General features: G+C 38.5%; 1 pseudogene; it reads left to right on the top strand.

The window, feature by feature from the left end:
• LOC138076784 (arylacetamide deacetylase-like 2) overlaps window positions 1-22,012 on the top strand; it is a 33,447-nt pseudogene extending 11,435 nt beyond the window's left edge.
• Window positions 22,013-22,759: the final 747 nt, after the last annotated feature.

Raw genomic sequence — 22,759 nt, 5'->3', positions numbered from 1 at the left:
ATGGATAAGAAAGCTGTGGTACATATACACAATGGAATATTACTCAGCCATTAAAAAGAATACATTTGAATCAGTTCTAATGAGGTGGATGAAGCTGGAGCCTATTATACAGAGTGAAGTAAGCCAGAAAGAAAAGCACCAATACAGTATACTAACGCATATATATGGAATTTAGAAAGATGGTAACGATAACCCTGTATGCGAGACAGCAAAAGAGACACAGATGTATAGAACAGTCTTTCGGACTCTGTGGAGAGGGAGAGGGTGAGATGATTTGGGAGAATGGCATTGAAACTTGTATAATATCATATATGAAACGAGTCGCCAGTCCAGGTTCGATGCATGATACTGGATGCTTGGGGCTGGTGCACTGAGATGACCCAGAGGGATGGTACAGGGAGGGAGGTGGGAGGGGGGTTCAGGATGGGGAACACGTGCACACCTGTGGTAGATTCATGTTGATGTATGACAAAACCAATACAATATTGTAAAGTAATTAGCCTCCAATTAAAATAAAACAAAAATTGTACTGTCAAAAAAAAAAAGAGGAAGAAGAAGAAGAGTGAACACTGAAGAACTGATGGTTTCAAATTGTGGTGCTAGAAAAGACTCCTGAGAGACCCTTGGACATTAAGATCAAACTAGTCAAACCTAAGGGAAATCAACCCTGAATATTCATTGGAAGGACTAATGCTGAAGCTGAAGCTTCAATACTTTGACCATTTGATGTGAAGAACCAACTCGTTGGAAGAGACTTGGATGCTGGGAAAGATTGAAAACAAAAGGTGAAGGATGAAATGGTTAGATAGCATTGCCAACACAATGGACATGAATCTGAGCAAACTCCAGGAGATAGTGAAAGACAGGTGAGCTGAGTGTGTGGCAATCAATGGAGATGCAAAGAGCTGGACACAACTTAATGACTGAAAAACAATCCTTAAATTTTTCAATAATAAAAAGTTTTTATGACAGTTAAAATTTTTAAGCTTTTTTACCTTTATAAAATTGAAGTTAGATGATTTAAAATGTTCTGTTAATTTCTGCTATACATCAAGAGATTCTGGAATACATACATATATATGTTCTTTTTTTATATATTCTTTTCCATTATGGTTTCTGACAAGATATTGAAATACTTCTCTGTGTTGTACAGTTGGACCTTGTTATTTATCATTATATATATATTAGTTTACATCTGCTAACCCAAAACTTTTTACAGCTTTTAATCTGGTTGGATTTTTGTGAATTGCAATAAATTGAAGAATCAATTTTGGAAAAAAAAAAAAAAGAAAGAAGGATCTTGCAGAGGTGGAGTGTGAAGTGTGGTAGAGAATGAAAGTTGAGAACTGTATCCTCTTTGAGATTATCATCCCAATTGCTACACCAAGTCATATAGCAATCTGATCTTGAACCTTACCTAAAACTAGTTTTATGGCTGTAGAGATTTTCAAAACTGTCCTGCAATTACCCAATAATGATCAGGCAACATCTTCCCACACTTACAGTTTCTGCTTCTACACTGTAATATTTGCTTGGTTTTGTAAGTGAAGAGAGCTTTTGAAATGACAATTAGATGTACTCCTGGAGACTTACAAAGATGTGAAGACCTGCCTTGTAGCTTTCTGGCAGGGCAATCCTAAATACTAACATAGCCACTTTGTTATTTTTTATATAAATTTATTTATTTTAATTGGAGGCTAATTACTTTACAATATTGTATTGGTTTTGTCATACATCAACATGAATCTACCACAGGTGTGCACGTGTTCCCCATCCTGAACCCCCCTCCCACCTCCCTCCCTGTACCATCCCTCTGGGTCGTCTCAGTGCACCAGCCCCAAGCATCCAGTATCATGCATCGAACCTGGACTGGCGACTCGTTTCATATATGATATTATACAAGTTTCAATGCCATTCTCCCAAATCATCTCACCCTCTCCCTCTCCACAGAGTCCGAAAGACTGTTCTATACATCTGTGTCTCTTTTGCTGTCTCGCATACAGGGTTATCGTTACCATCTTTCTAAATTCCATATATATGCGTTAGTATACTGTATTGGTGCTTTTCTTTCTGGCTTACTTCACTCTGTATAATAGGCTCCAGCTTCATCCACCTCATTAGAACTGATTCAAATGTATTCTTTTTAATGGCTGAGTAATATTCCATTGTGTATATGTACCACAGCTTTCTTATCCATTCGTCTGCTGATGGACATCTAGGTTGTTTCCATGTCCTGGCTATTATAAACAGTGCTGCAATGAACATTGGGGTACATGTGTCTCTTTCAGTTCTGGTTTCCTCGGTGCGTATGCCCAGCAGTGGGATTGCTGGGTCATAAGGCAGTTCTATTTCCAGTTTTTTAAGGAATCTCCGCACTGTTCTCCATAGTGGCTGTACTAGTTTGCATTCCCACCAACAGTGTAGGAGTGTTCCCTTTTTTCCACACCCTCTCCAGCATTTATTGCTTGTAGACTTTTGGATTGCAGCCATTCTGACTGGCATGAAATGGTACCTCACTGTGGTTTTGATTTGCATTTCTCTGATAATGAATGATGTTGAGCATCTTTCCATGTGTTTGTTAGCCGTCTGTATGTCTTCTTTGGAGAAATGTCTATTTAGTTCTTTGGCCCATTTTTGGATTGGGTCGTTTATTTTTCTGGAATTGAGCTGCAGGTGTTGCTTGTATATTTTTGAGTTAGTTGTTTCTCAGTTGCTTCATTTGCTATTATTTTCTCCCATTCTGAAGGATGTCTTTTCACCTTGCTTATAGTTTCCTTTGTTGTGCAGAGCTTTTAAGTTTAATTAGATCCCATTTGTTTATTTTTGCTTTTATTTCCAGTATTCTGGGAGGTAGGTCATAGAGCATCCTGCTGTAATGTATGTCGGAGAGTGTTTTGCCTATGTTCTCCTCTAGGAGTTTTATAGTTTCAGGTCTTACATTTAGATCTTTAATCCATTTTGAGTTTATTTTTGTGTATGGTGTTAGAAAGTGTTCTAGTTTCACTCTGTTACAAGCGGTTGACCAGTTTTTCCAGCACCACTTGTTAAAGAGATTGTCTTTTCTCCATTGTATGTTCTTGCCTCCTTTGTCAAAGATAAGGTGTCCATAGGTGCATGGATTTATCTCTGGGCTTTCTATTTTGTTCCATTGATCTATATTTCTGTCTGCGTGCCAGTATCATACTGTCTTTGATGACTGTGGCTTTGTAGTAGAGCCTGAAGTCAGGCAGGTTGATTCCTCCAGTTCCATTCTTCTTTCTGAAGGTTGCTTTAACATAGCCACTTTAGAGGCAATGCTCAATAATGCAATTCTCAGTAAAGTTTGTAGTGCAGTGAATTAAAATTTGAAATTATTCTAGTCTTATTAATTAATTATTCAAGAAGATAGTATCTCTTTAACTTTCTATCTGTCCAAAGAGATTGCTACAGCTGAAAATGCTGTATCAGAACTCAGTATGGTTGAATAACATAAAAAGATCATTTCCTTTACCCTTTCCTGTTTATTTTTATTACTATACTTCAAGTTACTGATCTTATTGGTTTGCTATGCTTTCTATAAGAGATATTTTAATCAAAAAGTTTTACTCGTTCTAGGATTATTCTTGATCTGGGTCATCAAAATGAACTCCTACTTTGTAATATATTATAAATCTTTTCTTTCAAAGTGTCATGATCCTGTGTTTAATAGTATGTTACATATTTATGGCCTGAAAAACTCAGTTTCAATAAGAATACACCACTGAGAGATCCATATTGTTGTATAGCCTAAGAAGACCTCAGGAAGGAATATTAGATTTTTTTTTCCTATAGGTGTTCAAAAAGATGACTCATTGTTTCATATAAAATTACAATATAAAAAGGTGTTCGCCTGGGTTAGGAGGACAAATAGAGTCTGACATAACTTTATTTTGTGGAACTTTTCCATTTTTCAATTATATTACCATAATTAAAACACAATGACTACTACTATAATTTCAAGATTTTTTTTTTTACATAATGTGTTCTAAAATCATTAATGTTGCTTGCCTGTCACAATGATCTGGATGGTCAATATAGTCAAGGAAACTCTTCTGAACATAGTCACTTATTCTTCAAGAAGAACAAATATTTTTAAATGTAATCACAGCACTTAAATCCAATTAAATAGCCATTTAATTCATTTTTTAAATTTTATTTTTAAAATTTATTTTAATTAGACAATAATTGCTTTACAATGTTGTGTTAGTTTCTGTCATGCAGCAACGTGAGTCAGCTATAACTGTACATGTATACTCTCCCTCTGAACCTCCCTCCCACCCCACTCATCCTATCCATCTGGATTGTCCCAGGTTACCAAGATGGGCTCCCTGTGTTGTATAGCAGCTTCCCACTAGCTGTCTTCCATAAAGTAGTGTATATATGTCAATACTACTTTCTCAATTTGTCCCACCCTGTCCTTCTCCCACTGTGTCCACAAGTCCTTTCTTTACGTTTGCATATCTATTCCTGCCCTGAAAGTAGGTTCCTCAGTACCATTTTTCTAGATTCCGTATATATGCATTAACAAGCACTGACCCTTGTTTTCAAGTATGTTGACTCATAATTTATATCTACTTGCTTTAAACTGGAAGTCATACTAGTGCAAACGCATTCTAAAAGATCTACATTTTTATAATTCCCTTCCCCACATTTTGTGACTACATCCTATTTTACATCTTCATGCTTATCTTCTTACTGCTATTTGTATTTATAATTGCTTTGACAATTTTTTTCATTATTTTTTAAAATGTCTACTGGCTTATTTAAGTGATCTTCAGTCCTTTTACGTATACCTTTCCAACTGTGATGTTCCTTTTCTATAGATTCTTGTTTCTTTTTTCTTTAGAGAAGACCCTTTAATATTTCTTTTGGGGGTAGGTTTAGTCTTGTTGAGTTCTTTTAGTTTTTACTTGGCTGAGAAACGGTTTCTCTCTCCATCTATAATAAATGATCATTTTGCTGAGTATAGGATCCATGGTTGAAAGTTTTTCCCTTCCTGGACTTCGAATATATTATGCCACTGCTTCTGGCCTGCAAAGTTTCTTCAGAGAAATCAGCTGATAGCTTTATAGAAATTATATTTTAATTGATTTTGTTTTTCTCTTGCTGCATTTAGAATCCTCTTGTTACCTTTATTTTTTTTCCTTTTAAAATGATTCTTTTATTTCTAAATTTGATAACTTCTGTAGGATATTTAAATATAGTACATTATATTTGACTTGTATACAAGTAATATATTTAATATAGTACAATAATATTGATTCTTGATTTTGTACTTTTTAAGATTTTGAATTTGATAACATTTATTATATATATTTTTGTTTGTTTTTTAACTTTTATTTTTACTTTATTTTACTTTACAATACTGTATTGGTTTTGCCATACATTGACATGAATCCGCCATGGGTGTACATGAGTTCCCAATCCTGAACCCCCCTCCTGCCTCCCACCCCATATCATCTCTCTGGATCATCCCTGTGCACCAGCCCCAAGCATCCTGTATCCTGTATTGAACATAGACTTGATATTCACTTCTTACATGATAGTATACATGTTTATTAGGATCATAAATATCTTTTTTAATTTTAGAAAATAATGTAAATTAATTTGATATTTTGAGATAATCATTAAGTTCCCTCTGATCAACTTTTTAAAACTATGTATTTCAATATAGGTAATTTTAAAAGGAAACTGTGATATAAGATATCCATATTTACTAAAGTTTATAGTTTGTCTTTTCTAAATATACTATTCCTACTAACTTGGATCATTTGTCATAAGGTGGCAATGCAGCCTTATGATCTGACTTATAATAATATTTTTATGGCAACATATGATCTTATATATTTGACACATCTTTAAAAATATTTTTAAGATTTTCTTTACAAAAAAGTCTAATAGTAAATATTAATCAGAAACTGTAATTAATGAGGACACTCTATTGACTGACTTGTAACAACCTTGTTACTCCAATTTTTGTTTGCTTATTTCCATGTAGTCCGAACATCTCAGTATTGCACAGACTACCTGAAATCCATTGAAAGCAGAAACATTTGTCCTCTTCCATGAATACTGTATCACCATTGCTCTGGGAGCTACTATTCATCTTTGCTAATCAAATCCAGATGAATTGCATAAGCCACAGGATGGTGTCTGTCAGTGATTGTTAACCGTGAACTGAGTAATTCTCTACTAAGACAGAGAGATTCCTCAATTCTTCTCTTTTGGGTGAATTAGCAGAATCTCCTTCTCTCCCTAAATTCATCAAGTGGGACATATGTCCAGGGAAAGCAACTTTTCTTGGGATATACATCCTGGTCTCAAGAAAAACTTTATCTTAATAAGAGTGCCAGATTAAAGAAAAGATTGGCTAACTTCCTCAGGTCTATAAAACCAAAACAACTATATCAATACAGCAAGTTAAGCTTGACATTTAAAAGGCTTGGAAATTATTATCTTTTAACATTTGAAAGCTGTTTAACTGTGATGGCAAAATTGCCTTACTCGGAAATAGATGGGGAAACAGTGGAAACAGTGTCAGACTTTATTTTGGGGGGCTCCAAAATCACTACAGATGGTGACTGCAGCCATAAAATTAAAAGATGCTTACTCCTTGGAAGAAAAGTTATGACCAACCTAGATAGCATATTCAAAAGCAGAGACATTACTTTGCCAACAAAGGTCCGTCTAGTCAAGACTATGGTTTTTCCTGTGGTCATGTATGGGTGTGAGAGTTGGGCTGTGAAGAAAGCTGAGCACCGAAGAATTGATGCTTTTGAACTGTGGTGCTGGAGAAGTCTCTTGAGAGTCCCTTGGACTGCAAGGAGATCCAACCAGTCCATTCTGAAGGAGATCAGCCCTGGGATTTCTTTGGAAGGAATGATGCTGAAGCTGAAACTCCAGTACTTTGGCCACCTCATGCGAAGAGTTGACTCATTGGAAAAGACTCTAATGCTGGGAGGGATTGGGGGCAAGAGGAGAAGGGGACCACCGAGGATGAGATGGCTGGATGGCATCACTGACTCGATGATCGTGAGTCTGAGTAAACTCTGGGAGTTGGTGATGGACAGGGAGGCCTGGCATGCTGCGATTCATGGGGTCACAAAGAGTCCGACATGACTGAGCAACTGAACTGAACTGAGCTAAAAGTAACAGATGGGACTTCCCAGGAGGCACTAGTGGTAAAGAAACCACCTGCCATTGCAGGAGACATGGGTTTGAACCCTGCATTGGGAAGATCCCCTGGAGAAGGGCACAGCAACCCACTCCAGTATTCTTGCCTGGAGAATCCCATGGACAGAGGAGCCTGGTGAGCAACAGTCCATAGCATCAGCTTGGCAGGTAAGAAAATTGTTTTGCTCCATCCTGACATCAGATATTTAACTATCATAATTTTTTGTCTCAAATTTGCATTGTTTTCTTCTTTATCTGTGGAAACAATATTCACAATTATGATATAATTAATTTGTCACTAACATGTATTTGCCTCGTAAGAGTTGAATCAACTATAGCTGTTTCAATGCAACAGAATTTTAGATTCCCATTCTTGTATGATTATGTTGAGGGTGATTTTAATGAGGATTCAGTTCAGTTCAGTCACTCAGTCATGTCCGACTCTTTGTGATCCCATAAACCGCAGCATTGCCAGGCCTCCCTGTCCATCACCAACTGCTGGATTCTACCCAAACCCATGTCCATTGAGTCGGTGATGCCATCCAATCATCTCATCCTCTGTCGTACCTTTTTCCTGCCCTCAATCTTTCCCAGCATCAGTGTCTTTCCAAATGAGTCAGCTCTTCGCATCAGGTGGCCAAAGTATTGGAGTTTCAGCTTCAGCATCAGTCCTTCCAATGAACATGCAGGACTGATCTCCTTTAGGATGAACTGGTTGGATCTCCTTGCAGTCCAAGGGACTCTCAAGAGTCTTCTCCAACACCACAGTTCAAAAGCATCAATTCTTCGGTGCTCAGCTTTCTTTATAGTCCAAATCTCACATCCATACATGACTACTGGAAAAACCATAGTCTTGACTAGATGGACCTTTGTTGGCAAAGTAATGTCTCTGCTTTTGAATATGCTGTCTAGGTTGGTCATAACTTTTCTTCCAAGGAGTAAGCATCTTTTAATTTCATGGCTGCAATCACCATTTGCAGTGATTTTAGAGCCTCCCAAAATAAAGTCAGCTACTGTTTCCACTGTTTCCTCATCTATTTGCCAAGAGTGATGGGACCAGATGCCATGATCTTCGTTTTCCGAAAGTTGAGCTTTAAGCCAACTTTTTCACTCTCCTCTTTCACTTTGAGCAAGAGGCTCTTTAGTTCTTCTCCACTTTCTGCCATAAGGGTGGTGTCATCTGCATATCTGAGGTTATTGATATTTCTCTTGGCAATCTTGATTCCAGCTTGTGCTTCCTCCAGCCCAGCATTTCTCATGAAGTACTCTGCATATAAGTTAAATAAGCAGGGTGACAATATACAGCCTTGACGTACTCCTTTTCCTATTTGGAACCAGTCTATTGTTCCATGTCCAGTTCTAACTGTTGCTTCTTGACCTGCATACATGTTTCTCAAGAGGTAGGTGAGGTGGTCTGGTATTCCCATCTCTTTCAGAATTTTCCACAGTTTATTGTGATCCACACAGTCAAATGCTTTGGCATAGTCAATAAAGTCAATAGGTGTTTTCCTGGAACTCTCTTGCTTTTTCGATGATCCACCAGATGTTGGCAATTTGATCTCTGGTTCCTCTGCCTTTTTTAAAACCAGTGTGAACATCTTTAATTTCATGGTTTACATATTATTTTCCTTAAATAGCCAGGTTTTCTTTTTAACATGGAAATTTAAGGGTAAGAGATTTTTATTATCCAGATAAAGAATAAAAGAATAATATGTAAAGAATTTCTATCTCTCTGTCTGTCTTTCCTTGGTCTCTCTCTCTCATCCAAGACACCTCCTGCTTTAAATTTGTTTTTGACTCACATGTTTATTTTTGTTTATTGCCTATTAATTAAAATATATTTTCTTAAATAAATAATGGGAAGTGGCCACCAGATACCTACTTCTTTTAAATCTTCTCTTACCCCTGAGACCTACAGAGAAATCAACCAACCAACCATCAGACACATTTCCTCTGTGTTATGTTTACATGTTTCCCATTACTTTTACCATGTCTGCTGGATTGTTTCCTTCCCACCTCCCATGTCTCCAGGGATTTTTTTTCTAAAAATTGTTTTCTTTCTTTCTAGTATCTTCAAAATCTCTAACTTTGTTCTTTTGCTTTAGTATATAATCAATCATATCTAAGCTTTCTCATCTTAAACCTGAAAACAAAAAGACAAAGCTAATGAGCTTTTTGTAACCACTTATACAACATTCCATCCTATCTGTAGCCTTTATTTTATATCCAACTTCACGTGAAATCTAATTCTAATCTTTTTCTACATATTCATATACCATCCTCAGATTATCACTTTGTGTTTTTTCCTGGCCATTCCTTTTAACTTGCTGTGGCTAAGTTTGTCAAACATTTTTGTTTTCTAAATCTAAGGGCATTTTTGTTGTTGTTCTTTTTATATAACTTCTTCTCATCATTTAAAACCCTTGCCAGCTTTATAGAAAACTTTTCCAGTGAGGTCTATGATAGCACTCTCTCTTTTTCTCCTCTTACTTCTCTTCTATTCAGTTTTACATGAAACAAACTCCTCTTTAAATCTGGTATTTCCAGGTCTCAACACTCAGTCTTTCTTTTATCCCCTTCTTTGCCTGGTATCCTGGCTTCATCTACGCCTTCCACTGAGACCCTGTTATGAACTCAGAACCCACATATACAAATAGATTTCTCCACCTGGATGCGCCATAAGTTCCAGAAAGTCCTCCAGCCACACCTTCTCTATGTTACCTCTGTATTTTCTGAAGCAGTTTATATAAAGTTACAGTATGTTGTTGCTGTTGTTCAGTTGCTAAGTCATGTCTGACTCTCTTGCAACCCCATGAACTGTAGCTTGACAGGCTCCTTTGTCCATAGAATTCTCCAGGCAAGAATACTGGAGTGGATTGTCATTTCCTTCTCAGGGGATCTTCAGGCCCAGAGATCAAACCTGCATCTCCACAGTTACAGTATAGGGATTGTCTTATGATTTGCTGCCTGTGTATATTCCCAGTTAGACTCTAAGTGTTTTGAAAACTGGAATAATAATTTTTTAAAAAATCTTTATATTTTCGAAGTCTGGCAGCATACCTGTCTTCTCTCTCCACTCTTCAGAATATCCTAGAGTTTGAACTCCTTCTCTCTTTAACTTGTTGTACCTGATTAGCTAGTATTTAAGCTGTCCCATTGTGTAATAGAAAACAATCTCACAGGTAATCCTTAATGTCTTTGTAGAAAAAAATTAGAGCTCTTCTCACAGAGTACCTGGTAGAGCTCGCTGTGTTATACTGCAACTTCCCACAAGCTATCTGTTTTACATAAGGTAATGCATATGTTTCAATGCTAATCTCTCAATTCACCTTACTGTCTCTTACTTGCCCAAGAGAGTGTGGGTGGATTCTCTTTATCTCTCCCTGTGCAGGTTGTCATTGTTTGTTTCTTTCCTTGGTTTTTGATCCAAACAAATGAAAGAAGTCCATACATGTTATATCAGAGGAAATGAGGAAAGTATAGTGAGTGGTAAATGGCAACCCACTCCAGTATTCTTGCTTGGCGAATCCCATGGACGGAGGAGCTTGGTAGGCTACAGTCCACAGGGTCGCAAAGAGTTGGACACGACTGAGTGACTTCACTTTCACTTTCATAGTGAGTGATGAGGTTAGAAAGACTGGTGGGGCAAATCATGAAAGGACCTTGTGAGATATGTTTCATTGATTCCGAGGGGACAATGAAGTTATTGAAAAGATTCAATCACATTCTTATTTAAAAATGACTGTTGTGGGACATCCCAGGCAGTCCAGTGGTTAACAGTTCACCTTCTAATGCAAGTTCCAAAAACCCAAAACATTATACAGAAGCAATATTGCAATAAATTCAATAAAGACTTTAAAAACGGTCCATATCAAAAAATAATAAAAATTAAAAAAACTTTTGTTAAAAAATGGAGGGTAAATTGGAAAGTGGGAAAGGAGGGAATAGAGAAAGAATTTCAGTACTTTGAGCAACAAATAGAGTGCCGTGGATTAAGATAGTGGCAGTGAGAATGGAGAAAAGTGGACGAATTAGTGAAATAAAAAGAAGTGGAATTGACAGATCTGGGAAACTATAGTATTCAATTTGGGGAATAATGAATAAAGATGAGGCAAGGAAGTAGATTTGAGAGTTTTATGATATATACAAGAGGCAATTCAATATAAAACAGTAACCAGAATGTCTTGCTTGGAAGAAACACACATTGAATACTAGTATTCATGACTTCTCAAAGAGTAGATAGCTTTAATCCAAAGTGAACTTCTGGGAGCTAGGTGTGTATTTAAAAGTGGAGGTGGGGCTGGCCAAAAATGTGTATTCTAGAGAAATAAGGGAAATAACAATAGGAGAGAACTGGGTAACAGAACAGATTAAGCAAGTGATTGAAAAGGTAAAAAGAAGTAATGTATGATGTTGCTGCTCCATCATATAATAATACTTACATGGGTTTGGGGAAGCATATGTTTTTCAGAAGCCTTTTGTGGTTTGAGCCATGGTTTATGCAGGAGCTATTAAGATGTTTGTCCAGTTCAGACAGTACCTCTGTATCTTCAATCAAAAATGGAGCTAAGCCATCATTTCCTATGGTTTCCCTGCTGGAAGATCAACAAACATTTTCTGAAGCATTCCAAAGATAAGCTGTTGGGTTCCTTCATCATTTATTTCAATGACAATAAGAAATATAGTCAGTATTTATTGAGTGTTTTCTGTATGTCAGAAACTGTACTATAAACTTTATCTCGCCCTGGCAAAAACCATATGCCTTACTATTATTGCATCAATTTCAAAGATCAAGAAACTGAGGGTTTACAAGGTTAAGTAACTTGTCCAGGATTCAAACTCAGATATGAAAATCTTAACCATGGAGTAGCACTGATTTCAAGCTCCTCTTTCCCAACTGACTGGGTATTGCACTTGGGCATGGGTCACTGTGAATCTGGCACTTTTATGTCATATGCTGTGCTGCAATGTCCTACTTTTAGAATGTAATGGGAGGTGGGATTTTTAGGGGGTAATAAGAAACAGGAAAGAATGGGATGAATCCATAAAGAGGAGAGTAAGTTGGGTTCTTTTAAAGGCCCTGTCTTAGTCTGTTTGAGCTGCTGTATATAACACCAGTGTCTAGGTTGCTTATAAATAACAGAAACTTATTTCTCACAGTTCTGGAAGTTGAACTGGGGCCCTCTTCCAGCTCACAGGCTTTTCATTGCATCCTCACATGATGGAAGGGGAGAGCTAGCTATTTGAGGCCTCTTTTATAAGGGTATTAATCCCATTCACCAGGGTTTCACCTCATAACCAAATCAGTTCTCAAATGCCTTCTTACTAAGACCATCACCTTGGTTATTAGATTTTTAATATATGAATAATGGAGGCACATTTAGATAACATTTAGACTATAGCAGGCCTGGTGTGGGATTTCTCCAGCTTCCAGTGTGGTTGTAACATGTGTCCTAGGATGAGACCAAAAGACCTCTCATATTGGAATTCCTTCATGGTCATCCATAGTACATCCAGATACTCACTGACTATCTGTGTTTTGGTAAAATTGGGTGTGGTGTGGGGGGTGGAGTTAGGTCAGTGGAGAGGAAATTAGTTGGTGGGGTGGGGAGAGGAGGGAGATCACATTATTATAAAGCTAGGTGTTCAAGGTTGAAAAATAACAGATTTGCTGAGCTGTTTGAGTACAAAGACATTGCTAGCAATGTAGGAACATCATAAATAAGTTAACATTTTGCACACATCCATTCTCTGTGAGGATGAGATGGCTGAATGGCATTACCAACTCAAGGACATGAGTTTGAGCAAGCTCTGGAAGCTGGTGATGGGCAGGGAAGCCTGGCATGCTGCAGTCCATGGGGTTGCAAAGAGTCGGACACCACTGAGCAACTGAACTGAACTGATTTTTCTATGAATGACAGGCAGTGGGTAAGCTGCTGCAGATGTGTAAGGCTTTGGATAGATAACACACTCCCAAACCAGGAGTCTAAGTTTGGAAGGGACCCTTGTGAACCAGTGAATAGAGAGAGGCAGTGGATAAAGAGGGATTCAGTGCAAACTGAAGTATAGTCCACTGGCAGGAGGAACATACCACTCTCCAGGAAGGTACTATGCTCTAGATAGCCGATCTCAGGACATTTGGCAGGTAGAAGAGGACTTAGTAATGCTTCAGGCAGCCTGGAGCAGGCTTTATACCAGGCATAGGTGTTCATGACACAGAAAACTGCTATGAGTGGGCTTCAAAATAGCTGAGTTTGTGGACTGATACAGGCCTCTCTGGGCACGGTAGTAAGTCATGGAGCATCATCTCTTCACTGACTCTGTGACCAAACAATCCTCAGCCATGACTCCCAACTCCTGGGGACTGGTTGTGAACAAAGAAATTGATGTAGGAGTGTACATGTAACTCCAAGCTTTTAACCATAATATAGATGTCTTTCATGAACTGGTCCCAAATTTTGCTCTCAAATATGGAGATCAAGGAGATCAATTTTTACCATGATGTTAATAAACTACTCTCACAATGACAATAATATTAGTGGCAAGGCCTATAACGTGAAAAATTAGAGATTCAAATTAGGTAATTTAATAAATAAGGTAAAGAGTGAATGATTTATATAGGAGAAATTTTCTTTAAGTAGGGCTTCCCTGGTGGCTCAGAGGTTAAAGAGTCTGCCTCCAATGTGGGAGACCCGGGTTCGATCCCTGAGTCGGGAAAGATTCCTTAGAGAAGGAAATGGCAATCCACTCCAGTATTCTTGCCTGGAGAATCCCATGGACAGAGAAGCCTAGTAGGTTACAGTCCATGGGGTCACAAAGAGTCGGACACGGCTGAGCAACTTCACCTCACCTCACCTTCACCTCACCTCAGCCTGAATTTAGGATTAATTCAGTTCAGTTCAGTTCAGTCGTTCAGTGGTGTCCGACTCTGCGACCCATGAATCGCAGCACACCAGGCCTCCCCGTCCATCACCAGCTCCCAGAGTTCACTCAAACTCACGTCCATCGAGTCAGTGATGCCATCCAGCCATCTCATCCTCTGTCGTTCCCTTCTCCTCCTGCCTCAATCCCTCCCAGCATCAGAGTCTTTTCCAATGAGTTGACTCTTCGCATGAGGTGGCGAAAGCGCTGGAGTTTCACCTTTAGCATCAGTCCTTCTAAAGAATACCCAGGACCGATCTCCTTTAGAATGGACTGGTTGGATCCCCTTGCAGTCCAAGGGACTCTCAAGAGTCTTCTCCAACACCACAGTTCAAAAGCATCAATTCTTTGGCACTCAGCCTTCTTCACAGTCCAACTCTCACATCCATACATGACTACAGGAAAAACCATAGCCTTGACTAGACGGACCTTTGTTGGCAAAGTAATGTATCTGCTTTTCAATATGCTATCTAGGTTAGTCATAACTTTTCTTCCAAGGAGTAAGCGTCTTTTCATTTCATGCTTCAGTCACCATCTGTAGTGATTTTGGAGCCCAGAAAAATAAAGTCGGACACTGTTTTCACTGTTTCGCCATCTATTTCCCATGAAGTGATGTGACCAGATGCCATGAACTTGGTTTTCTGAATGTTGAGCTTTAAGCCGACTTTTTCACTCTCCTCTTTCACTTTCATCAAGAGGCTTTTTAGTTCCTCTTCATTTTCTGCCATAAGGGTGGTGTCATCTGCATATCTGAGGTTATTGATATTTCTCCCAGCAATCTTGATTCCAGCTTGTGTTTCTTCCAGCCCAGCGTTTCTCATGATCTACTCTGCATATAAGTTAAAAAAGCAGGGTGACAGTATACAGCCTTGACGTACTCCTTTTCCTATTTGGAACTAGTCTATTGTTCCATGAGGAACCAATCTGTTGTTCTACCTGTTGCCTCCTGACCTGCATATAAGTTTCTCAAGAGGCAGGTTAGGTGGTCTGGTATTCCCATCTCTCTCAGAATTTTCCACAGTTTATTGTGACCCACACAGTCAAAGGCTTTGGCATAGTCAATAAAGCAGAAATAGATGTCTTTCTGAAACTCTCTTGCTTTTTCCATGATCCAGTGGATGTTGGCAATTTGATCTCTGGTTCCTCTGCCTTTTCTAAAACCAGCTTGAACATCTGGAAGTTCACGGTTCACATATTGCTGAACCCTGGCTTGGAGAATTTTGAGCATTACTTTATTAGTGTGTGAGATGAGTGCAATTGTGCAGTAGTTTGAGCATTCTTTGGCATTGCCTTTCTTTGGGAATGAATGAAAACTGACCTTTTCTAGTCCTCTGGCCACTGCTGAGTTTTCCAAATTTGCTGGCATATTGAGTGCAGCACTTTCACAGCATCATCTTTCAGGATTTGAAATAGCTCCACTGGAATTCCATCACCTCCATTAACTTTGTTCGTAGTGATGCTTTCTAAGGCCCACTTACTTCACATTCCAGGATGCCTGGCTCTAAGTAAGTGATCATACCATCGAGATTATCATGGTCATGAAGATATTTTTGGTACAGAAGATCTGTGTATTCTTGCCACCTCTTCTTAATATCTTCTGCTTCTGTTAGGTCCATACCATTTCTGTCCTTTTTCAAGCCCATCTTTGCATAAAATGTTCCCTTGGCATCTCTAATTTTCTTGAAGAGATCTCTAGTCTTTACCATTCTGTTGCTTTCCTCTATTTCTTTGCATTGATCGCTGAGGAAGGCTTTCTTATCTCTTCTTTCTATTCTTTGGAACTCTTCATTCTGATGCTTATATCTTTCCTTTTCTCCTTTGCTTTTCTCTTTTCATCTTTTAACAGCTATTTGTAAGTCCTCCTCAGAGAGCCATTTTGCTTTTTTGCATTTTTTTTTTTCCCATGGGGATGGTCTTGATCCCTGTCTCCTGTACAATGTCATGAACCTCAGTCCATAGTTCATCAGGCACTCTATCTATCAGATCTAGGCCCTTAAATCTATTTCTCACTCCCACTGTACAATCATAAGGGATTTGATTTAGGTCATACCTGAATGGTGTAGTGGTTTTCCCTACTTTCTTCAATTTAAGTCTGAATTTGGCAATAAGGAGCTCATGATCTGAGCCACAGTCGGCTCCCAGTCTTGTTTTTGCTGACTGTATAGAGCTTCCTCATCTTTGGCTGCAAAGAATATAATCAATCTGATTTGGGTGTTGACCATCTGGTGATGTCCATGTGTAGAGTCTTCTCTTGTGTTGTTGGAAGAGGGTGTTTGCTATGACCAGTGCGTTCTCTTGGCAAAACTCTATTAGCCTTTGCCCTGCTTCATGCTGTATTCCAAGGCCAAATTTGCCTGTTACTCCAGGTGTTTCTTGACTTCCCACATTTGCATTCCAGTCTGCTATAGTGAAAAGGACATCTTTTTTGGGCAGGTGCAGGCGGGCCTAGAGGAGCTACTCCACATTCAAGGTCAGGAGGGGCGGCGGTGTGGAGATACCCCTTGTCCAAGGTCAGGAGCAGCTGCTGCACTTTGCTGGAGCAGCGGTGAAGAGATACCCAACGTCCAAGGTAAGAGAAACCCAAGTAAGGTGGTAGGTGTTGCAAGAGGGCATCAAAGGGCAGACACACTGAAACCATAATCACAGAAAACTAGTCAATCTAATCACACTAGGACCACAGCCTTGTGTAACTCAGTGAAACCAAGCCATGCCCTGTTGAACCACCCAAGACAGGCAGGTCATGGTGGAGGTGTCTGACAGAATGTGGTCCACTGGAGGAGGGAATGGCAAACCACTTCAGCATTCTTGCCTTGAGAACCCAGTGAACAGCATGAAAAGGCAAAAGGATAGGATACTGAAAGAGCAACTCCCCATGTCAGTAGGTGCCCAATATACTACTGGAGATCAGTGGAGAAATAACTCCCGAAAGAATGAAGGGATGGAGCCAAAGCAAAAACAATACTCGGCTGTGGATGTGACTGGTGATAAAAGCAAGGTCCAATGCTGTAGAGAGCAATATTGCATAGGAACCTGGAATGTCAGATCCATGAATCAAGGCAAATTGGAAGTGGTCAAACAGGAGATGGCAAGAGTGAACATCGACATTCTAGGAATCAGTGAACTAAAATGGACTGGAATGGGTGAATTTAACTCAGATGACCATTATATCTACTACTGTGGGCAGGAATCCCTTAGAAGAAATGGAGTAGCCATCATGGTCAACAAAAGAGTCCAAAATGCAGTACTTGGATGCAATCTCAAAAATGACAGGATGGTCTCTGTTCGTTTCCAAAGCAAACCATTCAGTATCACAGTAATCCAAGTCTATGCCCCAACCAGTAATTCTGAAGAAGCTGAACTTGAATGGTTCTATGAAGCCCTACAAGACCTTTTAGAACTAACACCCCCCCCCAAAAAAAAATAATTTAGGATTGATGGTGTTTAAATAGCATCATATCCCTTGTGTTCTTATTGAAACAGATAAAGAATGCGCTTTGTTGAACATCTTCCTTAATCATTTAACTACTGAGTTACCCAAAGGTCTTTATTTTGTGAAAAATTAATACAAAGTGAAATGGACAATTTAAATACAGTTACTGATGTTTAATCCTCAAAAATGTTTCTATGAGCTGGGTATGTTTTTCAACTTTCTTGACTTTGTACTTTCATTCTTGTTTCTCCAAAATAATGACATCCTGAGATGAATGTCTTACTTATATATTTTTTGCATTCATGTACATATGAGTTGACCACAACATGAGGAATACATATCCATTTATATGATATTCATGTCCATTTTTTAGAGTGTTCCATTCAGAGTTTTTTCAGCATTAATATTTATGGTTCAAGATTAATGTTTATTTGGACCTTTGCATTCTGATTAACTGGTTGTCTTTGAGTCCAGGTGGCTTTAGAAGGAAATAACTAAGCTACAGATAGTTCAATAATTCAGTGTTATTTTGGGGACCTTCTTGTTATATGCCTGTTACTTCTTTTTATATCCTGTGACTTCTGGTCCCAAGAATAGTGTCCTCTTAACAAAATTATAAAATGAAGAGCAACATTTATTCATTCATTTTCTATTATTTTTTCAAACTGTATTGAGCATTTTACTATCTCAGACCCAATGGGAAATAAAATAATAACAAGTATTGAATCAGTACGTCAAGGCTGTATATTGTCACCCTGCTTATTTAACTTCTACGCAGAGTACATCATGAGAAATGCTGGGCGGAGGAAGCACAAGCTGGAATCAAGTTTGCCAGGAGAAATATCAATAACCTCAGATATGCAGATGACACCACCTTTATGGCAGAAAGTGAAGAAGAACTAAAGAACCTCTTGATGAAAGTGAAAGAGGAGAGTGAAAAGTTAGCTTAAAGCTCAACATTCAGAAAACTAAGATCATGGCATCCAGTCCCATATCTTCATGACAAATAAATGGGGAAACAGTAGAAACAGTGGCTGACTTTATTTTGGGGCTCCAAAATCAATGTAGATGGTGATTGCAGCCATGGAATTAAAAAACGCTTACTCCTTGGAAGGAAAGTTATGACCAACCTAGTTCAGTTCAGTTCAGTCATTCAGCCATGTCCGACTCTTTGTGACCCCATGAACCACAGCATGCCAGGCCTCCCTGTCCATCACCAACTGCTGTGGTCTACCCAAACCATGTCCATTGAGTCGGTGATGCCATCCAACCATCTCATCCTCTGTCGTCCCCTTCTCCTCCTGCCCTCAATCTTTCCCAGCATCAGGGTCTTTTCCAATGAGTCAACTCTTTGCATCAGCTGGCCAAAGTATTGGAGTTTCAGCTTCAACATCAGTCCTTCCAGTGAACATCCCAGACTGATCTCCTTTAGGATGGAGTGGTTGGGTCTCCTTGCAGTCCAAAGGACTCTCAAGAGTCTTCTCCAGCACCACACTTCAAAAGCATCAATTCTTTGGCGCTCAGCTTTCTTTATAGTCCAACTCTCAAATCCATACATGACTACTGGAAAAACCATAGCCTTGACTAGATGAACCTTTGTGGACAAAGTAACGTCTCTGCTTTTGAATATGTTATCTAGATTGGTCATAACTTTCCCTCCAAGGAGTAAGCATCTTTTAATTTCATGGCTGCAGTCACCATCTGCAGTGATTTTGGAGCCCCCAAAAAATAAAGCCAGCAACTGTTTCCACTGTTTCCCCGTCTATCACATATTTATGGCTATAAGTATATAGAAAATGTGTAGAAAATATCTGAAAATTTTATAGCAGACTGATAACACAGATATTGAGACTATGGCAGAATTGCCAAATGTGAAGGATCTAATTAGAAGGTGCTTTCCCAATATCTTGAAAATGGTTGACTTTGAAAGGAGCTTTGGAGGACAGGAGAGAGACAGGAAAAAGGGTTAAATGGCAAGAGGAGGCACAATAGGGATGTAGGGGTGGCAAACAGTGACACATGCATAGGAAAATGATTTCTTTCATGCAACAGTACAGAAAGGAAGGTTAGAGCTAGATAAGAGGGTTGGTAGATTCCTATTTGCCTCATCCCCGGGCATATGGTCCCTGTCTCTTAAGTGTGGGACACTGAGGGTGAGTTGTAGATAGTGGACCGTTGCTCATTAGATCATCTACCTGAGGGTACTTGGGAGAGCTTTGGATCTAGGGAAGTTTCCATAAGGGGGCTTTATCTTGGGTCATTTTTATTATATACTTGTGAGATGTCTAGCACCCTGAGCATGCATTGTGGAGGTGCATTTCCCTTTCTGATGGTCCTCTTGAATTTCACTGTATTCCCTCCATTAGGTTCAGCTAGCCACTGTGGTGAGAGGTTGACCAAGAGATACATCCTTCAGTCCTGAGCTTTTACCTGTAGCAGTAGCAGGATTTTTCATTTGTCCAGATGCCACTGTCTCAGATGCCACACTTCGGCTGAGACAGTTGTTCCTTGGACGTTATCCTGAGGTTCTCAGTGATAGTCTGCAGGGTCACAGACGAGACCTCAGGATACCCACTACCTCTGGAAAGGAAAATCCTTGTCAATTATTCCACATCTTTCCCTTGCATGTAAAACTGTGTGACTATCATCAAGATGTTTTTCATAGTTTTATTCCTTTGTTTTGCAAACACATTACTATTTTTTCACAAGCTAAGTTACCTATTGATTGGCTTATCTGTTTATTCTTTGTCTTGGTATTTCTACATTTGGATATTTCTTAAAAATGTATGGCATGATGTTGGGAAGTTTTCTTATTAGCCAAATAACTTATGTTAAATTTTAAGAATATTTTAGAATATTTTAATTTTTAACATTTATTTTAAATATATAAACATTAATCTTTAATTTTAAAATGAAATAAAATTATTTTAGTAGTTACATTGATTTCTTCTATTCACTTTGGTTACTTTCAGCCAAGAATTTTTACAAATTTATATATACTGTCAATTTTCCATAGGAATGTCTTATTTAGGTAATTTCTATTGGTGATTTTTGACAAAAACACCATAAATGTATGTACCTTCCTTTCTCCTCTCTATCTCTCCCTCTTATTCTTTATTTTCCCCCTTGCCCACTGTGCTGAACTCATTCTATGTACTAACTCAACTGATTATAAGACACCAATTTGCTAACACAAATCTAAGCAATAGTTTGTGCTGTTATTGTGGTAATGGAGCCAGGTTGCTGATACTTTTGTCACCATCTCAGACTGAGAAGCTCACTGAGAAGCTCAGCAGCACTGAGTTTCCCCAGTTTCTCTTGGGTATACACCAATAGTGCCTCACCTTCTGCCATATGACTTTAGAAACATTTGTATTAAGATGTAATTGACATATAACAGTATATCAGTTACAGGTGTACAGTATAAAAATTATATATATATATAAAACAAAAAGACCACCACAATAAATCTAGTTAATATCCATCACCTCATGTATTTAGAACTTTCTTCTTGTGATGAGACATTTCAAGACTTACTATCTTATCAATGTTTAAATATACAACATAGTATTATTAGCTATAGTCACCATGTTATACATTACATATGAGACATTTATTTTATAACTGGAAGTTTGTATCTCTATCAGTCTCACCCACACCATGAAAATTTTTAAAACTTTACTGTTGAAATAAGTTTGACACTTTTTTTTATCACTGAAAGACATAAGTATTGTGAAAATAATTTTAACATCCATCAATTTACATAGACTTTTTATCTCAAGATTGCATAAATTATTAAAATTATATTTCTTCCCCTTGGAGTTTCAGAAGTCTTTGCATTACAGGATACTATCATTATTTTTTTTTTCAGGTGCAAAATGATCTTGAAATAAAACATAAAATCAAGATACAAGTTTGCTTTACCCTTTCTTACAGTTAATTGATTCTTATTCACCATCTCACTGAGAAAATGAACATGGTATAGTTCTGACAAGAGACATACCCATAAAACTTGTGAGTGTGTATTTAACCAAGGATGAAGCATTTCCCCAGGCAATGAGAAGAAACCAACATATGCCTCTGGAATCAAGACATTTGTTCAAGTTTGTTAACTGGAGTACTCTCTTACCCAAGAAGTATAGGGAGGGCCATGTTTATACTAAACCAAATTTTGGAAGATCTAGTTTTCATCACCAGTACTTATGTATATCAGATTATCACCCTTGTTGGCCAATGATTCCCAGTTACAGAATTTGCCATCAACCTATATTCTTACCTATGAATATGATGTCCTGAGAAATGATGGACTTATGTATGTTTCAAGACTTCAAAATGTTGGAGTTCAAGTTGCTCATGACCATATTGAGGATGCAATCCATGGAGCTTTATCATTTATTACATCACTGTATTTAAATCTAAGTCTCAGAATAAGGGATAATGTATGTTAGTTGGCTGGATAAGAATTTATAAATACATTTATATAAAATATGTGTGACCATCACTTAATGGGTTATAATTTTTGATATTTTGTAATTGTAGTGCCAAGAATAATATCATTTGTGTTGTCTAAATCTAGATTTGAATGTTACAACATTACCTGTGTGTCCTTGAATAGGTTATCAATTTTTCTGACTCGCAGAACTTGCATACAAAAAAAGTGTATAATCACATCTATTTTCCCTTTGTGTGTGTGTGTGTGTGTGTGTGTTTGTCACTCAGTAGTGTGTGAGTGTTAGTCACTCAGTATTGTTCAACTCTTTGCAAGCCAGTGGACTGTTTTACATCCCTGGACAGCCTACCAAGCTCCTCTGTCCATGTACTTCTGCAGGCAAGAATATTGGAGTGGGTTGCCATTCATTTCTCCAATTTTCCCTTTGCTGCTGCTGCCAAGTCACTTCAGTCGTGTCCGACTCTGTGCGACCCCATAGACGGCAGCCCACCAGGCTCCCCCATCCCTGGGATTCTCTAGGCAAGAACACTTGAGTGGGTTGCCATTTCCTTCTCCAATGCATGAAAGTGAAAAGTGAAAATGAAGTCGCTCAGTCATGTCAGACCCTCAGCGACCCCATGGACTGCAGCCTACCAGGCTCCTCAGTCCATGGGATTTTCCAGGCAAGAGTACTGGCGTGGGGTGCCATTGCCTTCTCTGATGCAATTCTCTCTTTCTCTAAAAGGCTGGTGTAAAGTGCTTGTCCATGAAGATGAGTTGCCGGGGTC

The sequence above is a fragment of the Capricornis sumatraensis genome, chromosome 1 (genome assembly GCF_032405125.1).
Source record: "Capricornis sumatraensis isolate serow.1 chromosome 1, serow.2, whole genome shotgun sequence".
Classification (NCBI taxonomy): Eukaryota; Metazoa; Chordata; class Mammalia; order Artiodactyla; family Bovidae; genus Capricornis; species Capricornis sumatraensis.
The sequence above is the reverse complement of the archived record's forward strand: the minus strand, read 5'-3'. Positions and strand labels throughout refer to the sequence as shown.